At 40.6% G+C, this 19627-nt stretch overlaps 1 long non-coding RNA gene across 1 annotated transcript; it reads left to right on the top strand.

Moving 5' to 3' along the window:
• Positions 1 to 560: 560 nt before the first annotated feature.
• On the top strand, positions 561 to 6196 carry LOC147361218 (uncharacterized). Its single transcript, XR_015139931.1, has 3 exons — positions 561 to 779; positions 5247 to 5329; positions 6063 to 6196. It is a non-coding gene; the product is annotated as an uncharacterized LOC147361218 (long non-coding RNA).
• The last annotated feature ends 13431 nt before the right edge of the window (positions 6197 to 19627 follow it).

Genomic DNA, 19627 nt, shown 5'->3' with positions numbered 1-19627 from the left:
GTCACCATCTGCAGTGATTATGGGGCCCCAAAAAATAAAGTCAGCCACTGTTTCCATGTTTCCCCATCTATTTGCCATGAAGTGATGGGACCGGATGCCATGATCTTAGTTTTCTGAATTTTGAGTTTAAGCCAACTTTTTCACTCTCCTCTTTTCAGTTTCCTCAAGAGGCTCTTTAGTTCTTCTTCTCTTTCTGCCATAAGGGTGGTGTCATCTGCGTAAATGAGGTTATTGATATTTCTCCCAGCAATCTTGATTCCCACTTGTGCTTCATCCAACCCAACATTTCTCCTGATGTACTCTTCATATAAGTTAAATAATCAGGGTGACAGTATACAGCCTTAACGTACTCCTTTCCCTGTAGGCAAAACATTTGATTTCTGCTCCCCTTGTCTTCCCATAAAAGGGAGTTTTGGACGATAATTTCCCAGGAAATCTCCAGTGGTTTTAAGACCAAAGACTGGTTTTGATGCTTTGTCTCATTCCTTCCAGCTGTTTTGAGTTCTGTTCTCCTTGGTTAGCAGAGGCTTATAAAAATGCATTGGTTATTTTGCAGCTTCACAGGTAAGACAGCAGAGGCTTCCCAAGGGCCAATCCAGTTCCATTTGAGGCTGGACCAGTCATCCATGTGGTTGGCCTCTGGTTCTCATCAGCTGTCTTGTTCCGTGTAAAGTGAAGATGGTGTGCAGAGTGAAGGTACAGGCAGAATGCTTCAGAGTTCCTGTGTTCCAAGAACAGAGATGCTCCGCCAGCTCACTCTTCAACCTTGTTCCCAGCAGGTATGATGGATTTGTTTGAGTTCTGAGCTGCTGTCAGAGTGGAGAGTCTGATTGGATCTCCATGCTAACCAAAATGTTCAGCACTGGTGCATCGCATATTGACTGATTTCTAACTTGAAGTCCTGGGGTCTTCCTGGAGGAAAGGACAGCAGGGACTTGCTCTTGTGTATTGCCAGTGGTGGTGTCTTAGATCAAATGCCTGCGAAGTTCCAAAATGTGACCCAAGTCAGGTGACCCAGCCCTCCTTCCCATGTAGTGAACAGCGTTGGGGATGTCTCTCCCCAGCGGTGGTACTTGAACTGTGTATTCTCATCTTCATCATGATAGTGTAGCGAACTTTTTGTGCTTGGCAATGAAAGATGGACAATTCAAACCAGATGATTATAATCCACGTGGCTCTGGATGTAATAAAAAACAGTCATATGATGAGACACAGTCTATTTCTTACACACACATTCCACTCATATATGTTTGATTTTAATTGTACTCTGCATCTAATTATAGTCCTTTCTTGGCTAGTCCCACATCGTCATGGACCGTGGGGCCCAGAAAGACAGCTAGGCAGGCACCAAACTGACCCTCCACTGGGCGTTATTTGAGAGCTGATCATAAGGCTTCAAGTTCATGGCTGCAGTGGGTGCTGCCCCCACATCAGTAGCACAGAAACCTTCCTGTTGTACCAGAACGTCCATCTAAAAATGGGTAACATCAGTAGGAAGGCTGGGGCAGAGGGTAACACTGCCCTAGCAGGTTAACAGCCCTTGAAAACCAACCAATCTCAGGTCCCCTGGAAACTAGAGAGGCCTGTAGCTGTCATGAACAGGTCAGACCATGTATGAACTCACAGGAGACTCAGTCTGGCGTTCTGGGGATCAGAGCAGATGATTTAAAGTCTCTTTCTATATAACTATGTGTTCTTTGGGAGAAAAGATTGGGGTGGGGGAGCAAACTGACTTCAGAATTCTGCACTAAAGAAAGTTAAACAGCTTTCTTTAGCCTTTAATATACTGGTTTGATTGCAAATCTCTAAGAGGGGGAAATAAAAGGGAGCTTTTCCCAAATGTTTTTCAACTGTGATTCCATCTTCACTGGGAATCACTCAGATTTCAATATGCACAAATGCCCCCCCCCCAACCCCCGCCCCAACCCAGTTTGGAGAATGCCAGCTGGAGAGATCAGGGAATCTCCCGCTGTCCAGGGTTGCCGGTTCTGCTGAGACTCAGCTCCCAGGTCGGTGCTTTGGCAGTCCAAAGGGGTAGCCTTCACAATTGGACCCCCACATGCTTGGCGGTATGTGAATGCTTGCTAAAGTTACATCAATACGTGGATTTAAAAAAAATTGTCAATCCACGGCCTGCCTGTGCACCCTTTCCAAAGGTTACTCTGCCGAGAGCTGAGCAGCAGCAGTGAGCGGTCCCAGGTGGGCAGAGGGGCTTGCTTCCTACAAAGATCTCTCCATAAAGGTGAGACCTGCCTCTCTCCCTCTGCTTACTATGATGAGTTTCTCCAGGACCCACAAATCTTTTGAGTGCCAGACAAAGTAGTGTTTTTTGAGAAAGTGAAAGTCTGTCGATTTAGTATTAAATCTTTTTCCAACTCAGATGATTTCTAATACTTTGCTTTCATGAAATTTGAGAGAAGACCGAGTTGAGCTCTGTCAAAAGTTAGATCATTAAAAATCATTTTGATGATAGATCACCCTATCAGAGGGAGCTCTGTAATGGACATTACTATGATAAAGTTCCTTTCATTTTCATGAAAAATGTTGCATAGTTTGTACAATAACTGTAACAACAATAATTGTAAAGTGAGATTAATGTTGGTGAGGATTGCTATCTATTTTAGGGAATAGATGCATCTTAATTTAGCAAGTCTGATGCAAACTGGTTTTTCCAATAACATTGTACTTTTTATATGTAATAATTATTTATGAAATCCTGTTGTGATAAATCACATATTAATAGTACCTATCATGATAGTTCAGTCTAGAATTATTTCTTTAATATCTAGAACTACTTGGCCACAGAATTTAAACATTACCTTCAAATTAAAATGTACAAAATTAAATTCAAGTTATATACACACTTTTGCTGTGGATAAGTATAAGTGATCAATGAAAGGATTTTAGGCATAAAATGTATCACATTAATATAAAATTATGTGAGAAAAGTAGAGTGGAAATACAACTAAGGAGTAAATGAAATAACTTTTGCCTACCAAAGATGAGCTTGTAGGTGTATATTAAAATGAATTAAGGTGGATCTCAAATTGCTGTGGCATTGGATTGTCCTGGAAACAGTAAAGAAGTCATATTAGGATTTTACTTTTAAATGTTTCCTATTTCTGTTTCACCGGAGATTATATCCTTTGCAACTATTTAGATTGATGAAGAAATGTTTTAGATGTTAACTTAAACAGGTATGAAATGTCATATAGTGGGGTTTTTTGTTGTTAAAAGATAGTATTAATATGCATTTTGAAATATGCACAAATGAATAATTTGAAAAGACATATAGTTTAAAGAATTATTTTAAGGGGTAACCAAGCAGGAAATTGAAAGTCTTTATATCCAACAACACATAATAAAAATGAAAAAACAGGGGTCCAGAAATGGCTCCATTTGGTCTGGTTCAGGCTCTTTCCACACTTCCTCCCCCTGCCCTCCCTCTAGTGCAGGATCCAGGGCTAACAGGTCCTTAGCTCCCAGCTTAATATTCCACGTTACCACTGCTCTCCTCCTCCCACGTGTGGCACTCATTTCTTTCACACTTAATGACAATCATGTTGACTTGGCCCCGGGACCACCTCATGGAACTATCCGGGGAGTCATCATCCCCTGGCCCACGCTCCCTGCCTCACTCTTGCCTCAAATTGCAGAAACCCTCAGACAATAGAAAGCCCAAGTTTAGGCCTAGGCCCTAAGCCCTTGTCCATCTATCATCATCTGAACGATTGCTATTAATTTGCGCATTTGCAGTTTTCAAAGTGCCTCCCTCTTTATACTTCCTCTTTTCCTCTTTACCACAACCTGCTGTGGTAGATGAAGGTAGAAGATGGATGGATGGATAGGTAGGTAGGTAGAAAGAAGAAACTGGGGCTCAGAGGATTTAAATGGTTTGCCTGTGATGACACAGCAAGAAATGATAGAGTTAGTATTTGGAACCAGGTCACCTGTTTTCAGACTCTTCGCCTTATGCACAACATCACTGAACCCAAGTCCAAGGTCAAAGAAAACCAATTGGAATCTTTCGAGCCTGGGGTGGCCCACTCAAACCTTACTGATCATGTAACCCTGGAGATAGTGGTGGGTGTTAGCACGTGGTCCTTGTCCGATGGCCACTGTCTGGGGCCTTCACACTTCATCCAGGTTCTCTGCCAGACTTTTGGAAAGGACTTACAGCCGGGGAAATGAACACATTTGTGTACTTCCACGTACCGTGGGACAAGATTCCTTAGAACAGGACATGATGGTGTGGAGCTAAGAGAGCTGAGTATAAACAAACATACACATAAAAATGGGCAAGTTTTGCCATGAGTGGTGTTTTAGTCTGGATAGCTGTACCAGAAATAAAACTTGGGTAGATGTCAAAACACCAGTCATCTAACTTCAGCTTTATTTTTAGTTAAAGACACTGACTTTTAGAAACCAAGAGAATACTAAACCTGTTTCAACTCACCTCAGAGTGCCCAAATTAATAGTTATTTCTGGCTAAGTTGACTTCACCTCTGCTTTTGTGTCATTTTTTGGAAAACTTTTGAGGATACTTTTTTTTTTTAATGCATTCAGACATATAGTTTAAAAAATAATTACTCCTACTATGGAGCTTGATATTTTTGTTCTTCATTGTGAGGTATTTCATCTGAGGCTGAGCCCTTAAAACATTTAGAAGTTAGTTGGGATTCAGGGTCACAAAAAATTCAGACACAACTTTAGCAACTAAACAGCAACTGAATGACAGAGTAATTGGTTCCCTAGAACTTAAAGGAGTCAATCTGTAAGTCAGATACACAGTGAATAATTTTAGTTCACTTAGCACGCACAGGGCATAGTTTACTAGAGAAAGGACCATGGCTTTATAACCAGCCGAAGGTTTCTCTCCAAGACCACCTGGAAGTTCAGGTGTGCAGATGGACAGGAGTTCAGCAACCTGGACTTACCCTACCTGTCCTCGTGGATGGGCCCCAGCTGTTTCCTTCTGAGCACAACCAACTTGCTGAGTAGTCAGGCTCACTGTCAGTGACCGACATGCGTAGACTGTCCAGCAGGGAAGGGTGAAAGAGACCAGTGTAAGTGACCTCCCCTGGCATTTGGGGCAGGCAAATCTATTCCTGTGAAACTTTGCTGTACAGGAGAAACAGCATCCAGACCCCTGGTGTCTACACATCAATAATGCTTCTGCTACGATTAGGATGAATAAAAGTCACCTCTCCCAGAGTTTCAAATACCAAGGATCATTTTGTTTTCAGCTGCCAGTGCTGCATATAGAGAGGACACAGGGCTCCAGGGAGGTGGAGGGGCTTGCCTGAGATCATAATGCAAGTTATTAATGGTAAGTCAGAATTTTTTCTGATATCTCTTGACTCTAAACACCCGCCTACTACTATCCACCTGTGAATTTGGAATCAATTTACAGATTAATTTACTATTTGTGCCAGTGTTGTGAAGTGTTGTAATGTCCTATGCCAAAGATACTTGTGTGCATGCTCAGTTGCTAAGTTTGTCCCATTCTCTGCGACCCCATGGACACTGGCCTGCCAGGTTCCTCTGTCCATGGGATTTACCAGGCAATAATACTGGAGTGGGTTGCCATTCCCTCCTCCAGGGCATCTTCATGGGCTCTCCTGCATCTCCTGCATTGGCAGGCAGATTCTTTACCACTCTGCCACCTGAAAGGGCTTCAAAGATGCTAATGGTATTTTATTAGTATGATTTGATATCTGTTTATAGTCTAAGGCAGTAGCAACAGAATATAAGCTATAGAAGAAAAATTTAAGTTGGAATCCATTCTGAAAGTACTTGAAAAAAAAGAAAAAAAAGATCAGGGATGGTTAGAACACAACTGTGCCCAGACTGACAGCTTTGGGAGGAGTGGGATATTCCAGTCTGGAGTAGTCTGGAATATTCTCCATGTGCCCCAGTGCCGAGCACCAAGCCTGGCTCAAAGCTGACAGCCAGCCAGCGTGTGTTCATCCAGACTGAAGCACGTGCATGTTTGCATTTGAGCTGCTCTCTTAGCTCATCAAAAGGAGTATCTTAGAGTTTTTCATTTCTGATTCCTCCAGGGGTTCCTATCAGGCTCCCCTGGATTATTGGGAGGAAACTGGACCCTGAAAGTAGCCCAGGTGAGTGGGAACTCGGAAGGCATGAGTTCTTGCCTTGAAGTTCAGAAGCTTGAAGCAGCCATGCAAGATGTGGCCAGGACGAGCTGCCAGTGCTGCTGGGCTGGTGTGTAGAAGAGGCCCCCTGGCCAGCTCATCAGTCGTCATGCCCAGGAGCTCTAGCATCCAGAGCAAGGTGCTGGCTCCCAGGTGCTCCGAGCTGCGGGAGCTTCATTCGTATTATTGTTTCTAACCTGCTGATGCAGGCTGCGTGTAAGTACAAGGAGAGGAGCGAGTTGGGTTCACATGCAAATCCACCTGAGCTCCCCAGCCTGCTGCTGCCTTCCAAGAAGAGATGCGGCAGCTCTGCAGCTGAACCTCAGCAAGTCCTCTACATGTGTTTGTGATAGGAGCTTCCTCTTCCAGAACACAGATACTGTTGGCTGTTTTGCTGAGGCAATCAACTTTTGTTCTTTCCCAGCAGAGCGCCTACACAGCCCTAGGCTTCTGTTTCTCTGGACTGTGGAAACACTGCTCTCCTTTTCAGCTCTCCTTGGAAAACTGTTAGGGACCTCCTAGAGAGGACAGCTATAGCTTGGGGTTCTAAGTGGATCCAGGAGAGGAGGAGGGTAGTGTGGGCACAGATGTTACATGCACCAGTTTCACCAAATGAGACAATGCAGAGTGTCCACAATATCAAACGATACGCCTCTGGAAATCATAGCTGGCCACGGGATTCCACAGTTTAAGAAATGGCTTTGCAACATGTTCAGAGCGTGGCAAGTCCTTCAGGACTCTGTGCCCAGTATTTTCTAGCTACTCAATGACATGGGAAAGGGGTTAGAAATGTTCTAATGTGAAAGAAATGTAAAAGAGACCTAAGTCACATAATAATAACCTTACATAGTGTTTCAAGCCTACGATACGAAAGAGTTTTTTAGGTATTTGAGGAACTTTTGGATATTTGAGGACAAATAATAATTTGTCCATATCTGCAATCAGATTTTTTGGTATATAATTGTTCATTGAAGTCTCTAATGATCCTCTGTTCTTGTATCTTATCATTTGTAATGTCTTCTCCTTCATTTACAATTTTATTTCAGTCCTTTCTTTTTCTTGATGAGTCTAGCTAAAGATTTGTTTATATTTTTAAAAAACAAAGCTTATTAGTTTCATTGATTTTGTTATTTTTTTAGTTTCTATTTCATTTATTTCCATTCTGTTCTTTGCCTTCCTTATATTAACTTTGGGCTTGGTATGTTCTTATTCTTCTGGTTCCTTATTAGGTTGCTTATCTGAGAGCATTCTTTTTTCTTAATGTACACATTTATTGTTATAAACTTTCCTCTGAGAACTTCTTTTGCTCCATCCGTTAAGTTTTGGTGGTGTTTGTTTTCTTTCTCTCTTTTTTTTTAAATTTAAATTTCTAAACAATATCTTGCTGAGCAGTTGTAGAATGTTTCTAAATTTGTAGATAAATCAAATATTTAAAAATTGTAAATGAAGCTCACTTTTGTCTCTGTCTTGACATCACCTGGATGAATGATGACTGAGATAGCAATGATGGGGAGTCTTTAAATTTTAACTAGATTTCATTGTGTAGTCATTGTGATTAAAATATCCATTTCTGTCAGTGCACACAGGTGTATCGTCTTGATAGTGTTTTCATGATGTTTGTGGTGCAGATAAAAGTAGCCCTTGTTAAATGCAGTCTCAACCAGTTTTCTCATTTGACTTCTTGCCATCATAGAAGAGCAGTCTAAGGTTACTTCGATAGCACTGTGGCTATGTTGGGTCTTAGTACTTGAGAGCCATGAAACTGGAGGACGTGCTTTAGCTATGCGGTCACAGCGGGCCTCTGAACACTTCATCCCAAGTCAGACACTTCCCCACGCTGGCCTAAGGGGAGGAAGCAAATGCTTGACCCCTGTCCCAGGGGCAGGCTGCCTACTGCAGACCCACGTTCATGGTGCTGGGGGCACATCCATCTTTTCAAAGAAGAGATTTGGAACCAAGCAAGCACTTCTTCGTTCCTTCTCCCAAACTCACCCGTTAGATAAATCTCCTCTCTTCTCATACAGGAGGGTAGGAGTATAAGTCCTCCCCTTGAAACTTCAGGCTGAGGAAATGAAGTTCAACTGTAATTTCTGACCAGATTTAGATTATAATTGAGATTACACTCATGCTTTTTGTATATACCAGCTAATGATGAGAGCTTTGGTTAGAAGTATGCTAGACAGTAAAGAGAGATCTGTTGTGTGTTTTAAATTTTGTCCTAAATAACCCAAAACGTAGATAATTCATTTGTTGACTCATTTTAATAAACCAGGCTTTATCTGGAGGAAGCAAACATTCTTTTAAGGGCGAATCTCTTCAGTTTTGGCCTGCTTGATTCAAATAAAGATTTTCTCCTTCAAGTTCCCTTTCCTGTATTTAAAAAAATTCATGCTTTATAAATTAAATATATCTTCTCCAAATAGGAGTTCGATATTAATTATTCTTATTCATGCCTTTAAAGCATATGATTTAGTTAGAAAGCTACTACATCATGTCATGCCACAAGCGTTATTGAACTACGAACAAGGTTTTACATATCATTTTCTCTATGTTATAGTTAAAAATCTATGTATTTTTCTTAATCTGAGGAAGTAGCTGGCATAGGACTCAGTAAGAAGGCCATTGGCTTTGTTACTTCTTTTGTAGAATTAGGAAATTTGACTAAATCAATGAGTCTCATACCTTACAAAAAGTTTTTTTTTCCCCCCAAAGAAAACAACCTTTCTTTCAAAAAAAAACAAAACACTTTTCCACAGAACCATATTATATAAAATAGGGACAAGTATAGAGCCCTTTAGCTAAAGGAGCGACCAGAGAGCCTGCAGCTGTGATTTCTCTGTTCAACTCTGCAGTGACCCCTGTGGGGCCTTCCACTTTTATGGGACATAGTTTGGAAACTAACAGTTACGAGAGAATCCTTCTCACTAAACATCTTTAGAATTAAAACTTGCTGGTACCTTGTTTTCTTGTGTATAATTTTCTCACCTTTCTGTGTTTTCGTTAAATGGAAAAGTTTAAAGAAAATCACAGATGCGTTCTCCTTATTAACAGTTTGATTTCAAACCACTTCCTCCATTCGAACTCGATCCTCACCTAGAAATCAAAATAAAGGTCTCGGAAGTATGTATTTAGGGCAGGAGCTTTTACGGGAGAAGATAGTAATCTCGTGGGTCATTTCTAGGACTATGCATGATTCCCTAATTCTTTGAAATTGTGTGTTCTCGATAGACTGGTATTTATTGTACATTTTATCAGATTAAATAGCATTCCATATATATGTTCTCTGTTATCTAAAAGCAGAATAAGTGGGAATTCATTTTCTTTTATTTATGTGATTATTTTTCTACTTAAGTAATCTTCAAGTTAGGTCTAGTCTCTAAAAGTATTATTTAAATGTCACATTTAGTTAGTTCTGTGTCATTCCTATGACAATATCTCTTGCTTAAATTAAACATAAATAATATTTGACTTATTTCAGACGCAGCAGGAATTGGCCAGGAGTATAACTAGAGAACTAACAAAAGGTATGTTGCCAAAACTTATGAATTAAATTTATTCATTGATTTCTGAAATACACTGAAAACAGTAAATGGCATCTTTTGCCATTGTTTGGATAACAGATGCTATGTTAAATGATTTTTCTTATACATAGCTAATGAAAAATGTGAACGCATGAGCAGTCATAATGAAAAATATCCTTCTTCCTCATTTATTCATCATGTTGCATAGCTTTAAAAAAATCTCAAAAGGTCAAAGTTATTGATTTAAATACTAATCACATCTAAAATATACCTTCACAGAAACATCTAAACTGAGGTTTGACCAAACGGCTGGGATCATATTCTAGCCAAGTCGACAGATTAATTAACCATCACACTGGGCAGATATTTAAGCTATCAATTTTAAGGAGAATATTGAAATTGTCTAGTATTTCTCCAATTCTAGGCTAGGTTTTATGGAGAACCTAGAACACAACCTATTTATGCCTTCCTGTCCTCCTGCAGGAGTTGGTTATTGATTTTGTTACCCAGCCAGACTTGGGTCCACTTGCCCAATACACAGTCAAACCAATCTCCTGACACCAGGTCGCGATGAAGGAAACTGGTGTTTCTTGCAAGGTGCCCAATGTGGGGCCAGGCAAGGAGAACAGAGGGTTCCTTCTCAAAAGACCCAAAGTCTCTGATGGCTTCCAGGGAAGGGTTTTATTGTTGTTGGTGTTTTTTTTTTTTTTTTTTAATGTCAGTGATTTTTTTGTTAAGCAAGGCAAGCTTCAAAATACTACACAGCGTATTTCCAGTAGGGAGAAATAGCTAGATATAGACACACAAAAACACACACACAGGAGTAGATACAGAGATAGCGGTATAGAAATATATGTCTCCAAGTTTTGTATTAAACTGGAGGACATATATTTGTATTAAACAAGGAGGACAGGCTAGTTTATGAGAGAATTAACAAAATTTTAAACATTTCCCAATAGTTAGAATACTTGGGAAAAAATGAACGCACCTTTTGGTAAACTAGAATAAAGAAATATATGTGGCTTAGGTTTCCTAAGGATGAAAACAATTTTTTAAAAATACTTATTTTATATTGAAGTACAGCCAGCGAACAATGTGGTGATAGTTTCAGGAGCACAGCGAGTGACTCCGCCACACACAGGCTGCTGCTGCTGCTACTAAGTCGCTTCAGTCGTGTCCGACTCTGTGCAACCCCATAGATGGCAGCCCACCAGGCTCCCCCGTCCCTGGGATTCTCCAGGCAAGAACACTGGAGTGGGTTGCCATTTCCTTCTCCAATGAATGAAAGTGAAAAGTGAAAGTGAAGTTGCTCAGTCGTGTCCGACTCTTCGAGACCCCATGGACTGTGCAGCCCAGACACACACATGTATCCATTCTCCCCCAAATTCAGGGAAGGGCTTTTGATGGCAGAGTTAGGGGTGAGAGTGTGAGATGCATGATAGCTTGTGTACATCCTTTTGGGCTGATTGGTGGTGAGGTAACTGGGTGACTTTAGGAGTCAGTATCATCGACCATCAGGTTTCAACTGGTCTGGGGTGTACGTAGGTTTAGTCAACATGCAGTTAACTTCTTCCAGCTGGTGGGGTGTTTCAGTATCTGCAGAAGAATTCAAGGATATGGCTCAGAATGTTATCTACAGCCCTTGAGGAGGAATTAAAGGTCCTTGACTTTGAAGTTTTAACTATAGTTATTTTGTCTTGCTCAAATGTTTTTGTTGCAACATTTTCTCACTTCTCTGATTTCATTTGCTCTTGGGTCAAAGCCTCAGAGGCTAAAGCTTTTCTACAAACAAAAGGCAGGGTCTGTGGGCAGATCCTCACAGGGTCCTATTCCATTTCCATCGGTTTTTCTTTTTAGTGTGTCCTCCTTTATTTTTAATAGATTTAAAAGGCGGATAGAGGGTTCCGAGTTAGGAGTTTTGCATTCATAACCCACCTAGGCTGGAACATCTAGAAAAACCTCTCTTCTTAAAATAATCTGTGTCATATTCCTCCACCTCATATATTAAATACACATCATGCCCTTCAAAAGCCGCACACCCAAAACCAACCAATTCCAGAGTCCAGTCTCTGCGCTGGATGCTAGAGATGGAAAAAAACAAACAAAATGTGGCTTCTTCTCTCACGTTGGTTGTTACTGGTTGCCACTGGGCCCCTCAACACTCATGACTCTTTGGACTGAATAAAGGTACTTTATGAAACTGCAAAGAAAATGGAAGGAAGTCATTGGAAAGACCCCTTAGCTTCTGAGATATTTATTGGGAGTTGGAGAGATTTGTTCTGAAGGAATATAAAGCCTTGTTCCAGCAGGAAATAAGTGTTAAAAAATTTTTATTGGAGTATGTGTGATTTATAGGGTTGTGCTGGTTTCAGGTGTACAGCAAAGTGAATTATATATATATAACTGATATATGTGATTATATATAATCATATACATATAACTGATTATATATGATTATATATAATCATATATATATAACTGATATATGTGATCCAGACATGTATATCCCTTCTTGTCAGATTCTTTTCCCATATGGGTTATTGAGTAAATTCCCTGTAATATATTGGTGGTCCTCATTAGTTATCTATTTCTATTTTATGCATAGTAGTGTATATATATTAATTCCAATCTCCTAATTTATCCCTCCCCCCATGTTTCCCCTTTGGTAACTGTAAGTTTGATTGTGAGATCTGGGAGTTGGTTCCTATTTTGTAAATAAGCTTATTTTTATTAGATTCCACTGTTAAGTGATATCTTATGGTGTTTGTTTTTCTCTCTCTGAGTTACCTCATTTAGTATGAAAATTTCTAGGTGCATCCATGTTGCTGCAAATGGCATTATTTCGTTCTTTTTATCACGGAGTAATACTCCATTGTGTGTATGTGTGTGTGTACCACATCTTCTTTATCCATTCATCTGTTGATGGATATTTCGGTTGCTTCCATGTATTGGCTATTGTAAATATCGCTGCAGTGAACATTGGGGTGCATGCATCTTTTTAAATTATGGTTTCCTCTGGATAATTGACCAGGAGTGGGATTGCTGATTCATATGGCAACTCTATATTTAGTTTTTCGAGAAACCTCCATTCTGTTCTCCACAGTGGGTGTACCTAGTTATATTCCCATGAACACTGTAGGAGAGCTCCCTTTTCTCCACACCCTCTGCAGCATGTATTGTTTGTAGATTTTTTTATGCCACCTATTCTGACCGGTGTGAAATGATACCCCATTGTAGTATTTCTGCACTTCTCTAATAATTAGGGATGCTGAGCATCCTTTCTGAGCATCGTTTCATGTGTTTTTAGTCATCTGTAAGTGTTCTTTAGAGAAATGTCTATTTAGATCTTACACTAATTTTTTGATTGGGTTGTTTGTTTTTTGATATTGAGCTCTTTGAGCTGTTTGAATGTTTTGGAGATTAATCTGTCAGTTGCCTCATTTGCAAATATTGTCCCCCATTCTGTGGGTTTTCTTCTGTCTTGTTTATGATCTCTTGTGCTGTGCAAAGGCTTTTAAGTTTAATTAGGTCCCATTTGCTTACTTTTGATTTTAGTTTCATTACTCTAAGGGGTGGGTCAAAAAAGATACATTAATGTGATTTGTGGCAGAGTGTTGTGCCTGTGTTCTCCTCTAAGAGTTGTATAATGCCTGTCCTTATGTTTAGGTCTTTAATCCATTTTGAGTTTATTTTTGTGGATGGTGTTAGGGAGTGTTCTGATTTCATTCTTATACATGTAGCTGTCCAGTTTTCTCAGCACTGCTTATTGAGGAGGCTGTCTTTTCTCCATTGCATAGTCTTGCCTCCTTTGTCCTAGATTAATTGACCACAGGTGCGTGGGTTTCTCTGGACTTCCTATCCTGTCCCGTTGATCTGTGCAGTATATTTCTCTTTTTGTGCCAGCACCAGGGTTTTGATTACTGTAGCTTGTGGTGTAGTCTGAAGTCAGGGAGCCTGATCCTGTCAGCTCCTGCTCTTCTTTCTTAAGATTGCTTTGACTATTCAGTGTCTTTTCTATTTCCATGCACACTGTAAAAATTTTTGTTCTAGTTCTGTGAAAAACATCATTGGTAATTTGATACAAATTGCACTGGATCAGTAGATTGCTTTGGTTAGTACAGTTATATTGACAGCAGGAAATGGTTTATTCAGAGTGGTTCTAGGTATGTGGTGGCCGCCTTGAATTAAATCAGATTCAATCAGATTCATTAGATCAGATCTGATTTTCCCAGCCTATGGCTCTTTGTGTCCTGCAGAAGGTGCCAAATGACTGGCCAGAGCTCTGATGCTTTGGAAAACGTGAAATGTGATTCTAAAAGGCCAGCATCTTAAAGCATTCAGTGGTCTGTCTGGGACCCTTGCTTTTGCTTCATTTTAGTGTGACGTGGATCAAAATGAGAAGCAGACAGGAAAAGGGTTGCCTCTCCTGGCATGTGGTAACATTGTGGAATATGGAAATGTGAGTCAAACACAGAGACAGCCCCGTCAAACAGCACCTGAACACAGAGCTTGTATGGGAACTTGTGTGTGTGTCTGTGTGTGTGTGTACTTGTGCTTCTGAGAAAGATTAAACAGTAAAGAATGGAAGTGATGAAAGATACTTCAAAAAAAAAAAAGGTGAAGAGAAAATATTGGAGAAAAACCTATAAAAAGAATAAAAAAGTGCGTCATGAAAGAGAGAGAAAGAGAGAAAAGAGAGCTCAAGGGGGCATGAGACCAGGGAAGGTGGATGAAAGTACTGACACGGGAGCTCCAGGAGGCAAGATCCTAGTCCTCTCTTTCCTGCAGTTCTAATAATAGTTGAATTTCAGATGACTGTCATACAAGTAGAGGACAAGAAAAAACACACCAAGTCATCTGGAACCAATTCAGTGGAATTCTTTATTTCAAGGACTCTTTATAATTTCTCTATATTTGACATATATCTTACATACTATATTTTACATATTATATGTTTATATTAATATATAAAATATATATTTATATATGAATGACAATGTCAGGTGGTAAGTTTTGAATTTTCAGTGATACCAAAGAGAGTGTGGCAGGAATTTAGGAGCAAGTTGTGTGGAAGTAAGCTAGTGTGGTCGGGAGAGAAGACTAGCTCGGGAGGGCTGGGACATGGCCTAGGCCCTGATTGATGGGGAACGAACATGATATTTAAGATGAATGAACAGAATTCACTTCCTAGAATAGTTGTTAAGCAAGGATGTTATGAACATCCATAAACCTACAGTAAAGATGGCAGAGTGGCAAAGGGATTAAAAGAATAATCTTGTTAACAACCTTCAGAGGAGTTATAAAGGATGAGAAGCCAGAAGTTCCTAATTCAGCAACATCATCTCCTTGTTTTTTCAGTGTTCTTGCATCAATTGTACCATATTTTTTTTTTAATTTAATAAGTTGGTAAATGGTAGGAAAGCTTGACATGACGTATTTATTGTATGCTTTTCACAGATCCATATTTATATCATCCAGCTGCTTTAAAGAGTTAAAATTATGATCATAAGATACATGAAGGGCATAGACAATGATCATCTTAAGAAGAGGATCAGAACAATTTGAAACCAAAGGAGGAAGATTCGTGTAATTAAAAGTTACTTCTTGTTTAATAAAGAAAGCTGTATTCCTTAAGACTTACGCTTAGACATATTATTATTTGAGGTTGTATTTTGCCTATCTCATTACATGGAAGAAATTTTAATCTCGTTACTTTGTTTTCCTCACCCAGCTCTTCTTACCAGCCTTCGTACAAAGCATTAAAAAGAAAATATTTAAGCCGAATTTGTCCAGGAGGTTTCACTGAGCATGTAGAGTACCCTGCTCACAGACTTGCTGTGTGGTGGTTATTCCCTGGCACTTCTCTTGCAGGTTTCTCTGAACCTTAACATCTAGAACCCATGACCTGAAGTGCTGAGAGCTCTCCCCCTTCACCTGTAGGTAAAACGTTTGATTTCTGCTCCCATTGTCTTCCCATAAAAGGGAGTTTGGGAGGGTGATTTCCCAGGAAATTTCTAGTGGTTTTAAGATCAAAAACTAGTTTTGATGCCGTATCTCGTTTCTTCCAGCTGTTTTGAGTTCTGTTTTTGGATTGCTGCTGCTGCTGCTAAGTCACTTCAGTCATGTCCGACTCTGTGCGACCCCGTAGACGTCAGCCCACCAGGCTCCCCCGTCCTGGGGATTCTCCAGGCAAGAACACTGGAGTGGGTTGCCATTTCCTTCTCCAATGCATGAAAGTGAAAAGTGAAAGTGAAGTCGCTCAGTCGTGTCCGACTCTGTGTGACCCCATAGACGGCAGCCCACCAGGCTCCTTTGTCCTTGGGATTCTCTAGGCAAGAGTACTGGAGTGGGGTGCCATTTCCTCCTCCAATGAGAGGCTTATAAAAATGCATTGGTTATTTTGCAGCTTCACAGGTGAAAGCAGAGGCTTCCCAAGGGCCAATCCAGTTCCATTTGAGGCTGGACCAGTCATCCATGTGGTTGGCCTCTGGTTCTCATCAGCTGTCTTGTTCCGTGTAGAGTGAAGACAGTGTGCAGAGTGAAGGTACAGGCAGAATGCTTCACAGTTCCTGTGTTCCAAGAACAGAGATGCTCCGCCAGCTCACTCTTCAACCTTGTTCCCAGCAGGTATGACGGATTTGTTTGAGTTCTGAGCTGCTGTCAGAGTGGAGAGTCTGATTGGATCTCCATGCTAACCAAAATGTTCAGCACTGGTGCATCGCATATTGACTGATTTCTAACTTGAAGTCCTGGGGTCTTCCTGGAGGAAAGGACAGCAGGGACTTGCTCTTGTGTATTGCCAGTGGTGGTGTCTTAGATCAAATGCCTGCGAAGTTCCAAAATGTGACCCAAGTCAGGTGACCCAGCCCTCCTTCCCATGTAGTGAACAGCGTCAGGGATGTCTCTCCCCAGTGGTGGTACTTGAACTGTGTATTCTCATCTTCATCATGATAGTGTAGCGAACTTTTTGTGCTTGGCAATGAAAGATGGACAATTCAAACCAGATGATTATAATCCACGTGGCTCTGGATGTAATAAAAAACAGTCATATGATGAGACACAGTCTATTTCTTATGCACACATTCCACTCATATATGTTTGATTTTAATTGTACTCTGCATCTAATTATAGTCCTTTCTTGGCTAGTCCCACATCGTCATGGACCGTGGGGCCCAGAAAGACAGCTAGGCAGGCACCAAACTGACCCTCCACTGGGCGTTATTTGAGAGCTGATCATAAGGCTTCAAGTTCATGGCTGCAGTGGGTGCTGCCCCTACATCAGTAGCACAGAAACCTTCCTGTTGTACCAGAACGTCCATCTAAAAATGGGTAACATCAGTAGGAAGGCTGGGGCAGAGGGTAACACTGCCCTAGCAGGTTAACAGCCCTTGAAAACCAACCAATCTCAGGTCCCCTGGAAACTAGAGAGGCCTGTAGCTGTCATGAACAGGTCAGACCATGTATGAACTCACAGGAGACTCAGTCTGGCGCTCTGGGGATCAGAGCAGATGATTTAAAGTCTCTTTCTATATAACTATGTGTTCTTTGGGAGAAAAGATTGGGGTGGGGGAGCAAACTGATTTCAGAATTCTGCACTAAAGAAAGTTAAACAGCTTTCTTTAGCCTTTAATATTCTGGTTTGGTGGCAAATCTCTAAGGGAGGAAATAAAAGGAAGCTTTTCCCAAATGTTTTTCAACTGGGATTCCGTCTCCACTGAGAATCACTCACATTTCAATGCACACAAATGCCTCCCCACCCCTGCCACAACCCAGTTTGGAGAATGCCAGCTGGAGAGGTCAGGGAATCTCCCGCTGTCCAGGGTTGCCAGCTCTGTGGAGACTCAGCTCCTAGGTCAGTGGGAATCAACTCCCAGACAGTCTGGTGGGGGGGGGGACCTTCACAATTGGACCCCCACATGCTTGGTGGTATGTGAATGCTTACTAAGGTTACATCAGTGCATGGATTAAAAAAACCTGAAGATCCACAGCCTGCCTGTGCACCCTTTCCAAAGGTTGCTCTGCCAAGAGCTGAGTGGCAATGAGTGGTCCCAGGTGGGTGGAGGGTCTTGCTCTCTACAAAGACCTCTCCATAAAGGTGAGACCTGACTCTCTCCCTCTGCTTACTATGATGAGTTTCTCCAGGGCCCACAAATCTCTTGGGTGCCAGATAAAATGGGTTTTTTTGAGAAAGTGAAAGAGTCTGTTGATTTAGTATTAAATCTTTTTGCAACTCAGATGATTTCTAATACTTTGCTTTCATGAAAATTGAGGGAAGACCTAACTGAGCCATCAGAAATTAGATCATTAAAAATCATTTTGATGATAGATCACCGTATCAGAGGGAGCTTGGTAACGGACATTGCTATGATAAAGTTCCTTTCATTTTCTTGTTCATTTTCATGAAAAATGTTTCATAGTGTGTACAACAACCATAACAACAATAATTGTAAAATGAGATTAATGTTGGTGAGGATTGCTATCTATTTTAGGAAATAGATGCATCTTAATTTAGTAAGTCTGATGCAAACTGTTTTCTCCAATAAAATTTTACTTTTTATATTTAATATTAATAAAACCCTGTGTGTAAATCACATATTAATAGTATCTATAGTGATAATTCGGTTTAGAATTATTTCTTTAATATCTAGAGCTATTTGGCTACAGGATTTAAACATTACCTTCAAATTAAAATGTACACAATTGAATTCAAGTTATATACATATTTTTGCTGCAGATAATTATGGATGACCAATGAAAGGATTTTAGGCATAAAATGTATCACATTAACATAAAATTATGTGAAGAAAGTAGAGTGGAAATACAACTTTAAGGAGTAAATGAAATATCTTTTGCCTACTAAAGATGAGCTTGTAGGTGTATATTAAAACGAATTAAGGTGGATCTCAAATTGCTGTGGCATTAGATGGTCCTGGAAACAGTGAAGATGTCATATTAGGATTTTACTTTTAAATGTTTCCTACTTCTGTTTCACCAGAGATTATATCCTCTGCAACTATTTAGATTGATGAAGAAATGTTTTAGATGTAAACTTAAACAGGTGTGAAATGTCATATAGTGGTTTTTTTTGTTGTTAAAAGATAGTATTAATATGCATTTTGAAATATGCACAAATGAATAATTAGAAAAGAGATATAGTTTAAAGAATTATTTTAAGGGGTAACCAAGCAGGAAATTGAAAGTCTCTATATCCAACAACACATAATAAAAATGAAAAAACAGGGGTCCAGAAATGGCTCCATTTGGTCTGGTTCAGGCTCTTTCTGCACTTCCTCCCCCTGCCCTCCCTCTAGTGCGGGATCCAGGGCTAACAGGTCCTCAGCTCCCAGCTTAATGTCCCACGTTACCACTGCTCTCCTCCTCCCACGTGTGGCACTCATTTCTTTCACACTTAATGACAATCATGTTGACTTGACCCCGGGACCACCTCATGGAACTATCCAGGCCGTCATCGTCCCCTGGCCCACGCTCCCTGCCTCACTCTTGCCTCAAATCGCAGAAACCCTCAGACAATAGAAAGCCCAAGTTTAGGCCTAGGCCCTAAGCCCTTGTCCATCTATCACATCTGAACAATTGCTATTAATTTGTGCATTTGCAGTTTTCAAAGTGCCTCCCTCTTTATACTTCCTCTTTTCCTCTTTACCACAACCTGCTGTGATAGATGAAGGTAGAAGATGGATGGATGGATAGGTAGGTAGGTAGAAAGAAGAAACTGGGGCTCAGAGGATTTAAATGGTTTACCTGTAATGACACAGCAAGAAATGGTGGAGTTAGTATTTAGAAGCAGGTCACCTGTCTTACTCTTGCCTGGAAAAGCCCATGGACGGAGGAGCCTGGTGGGCTGCAGTCCATGGGGTCGCTAAGAATTGGACACGACTGAACGACTTCACTTTCACTTTTCACTTTCATGCACTGGAGAAGGAAATGGCAACC

This window comes from Bos grunniens, chromosome 13 (genome assembly GCF_055505025.1).
Source record: "Bos grunniens cultivar Pamir isolate PY7600 chromosome 13, Bosgru_T2T1.0, whole genome shotgun sequence".
NCBI lineage: Eukaryota > Metazoa > Chordata > Mammalia > Artiodactyla > Bovidae > Bos > Bos grunniens.
The sequence above is the reverse complement of the archived record's forward strand: the minus strand, read 5'-3'. Positions and strand labels throughout refer to the sequence as shown.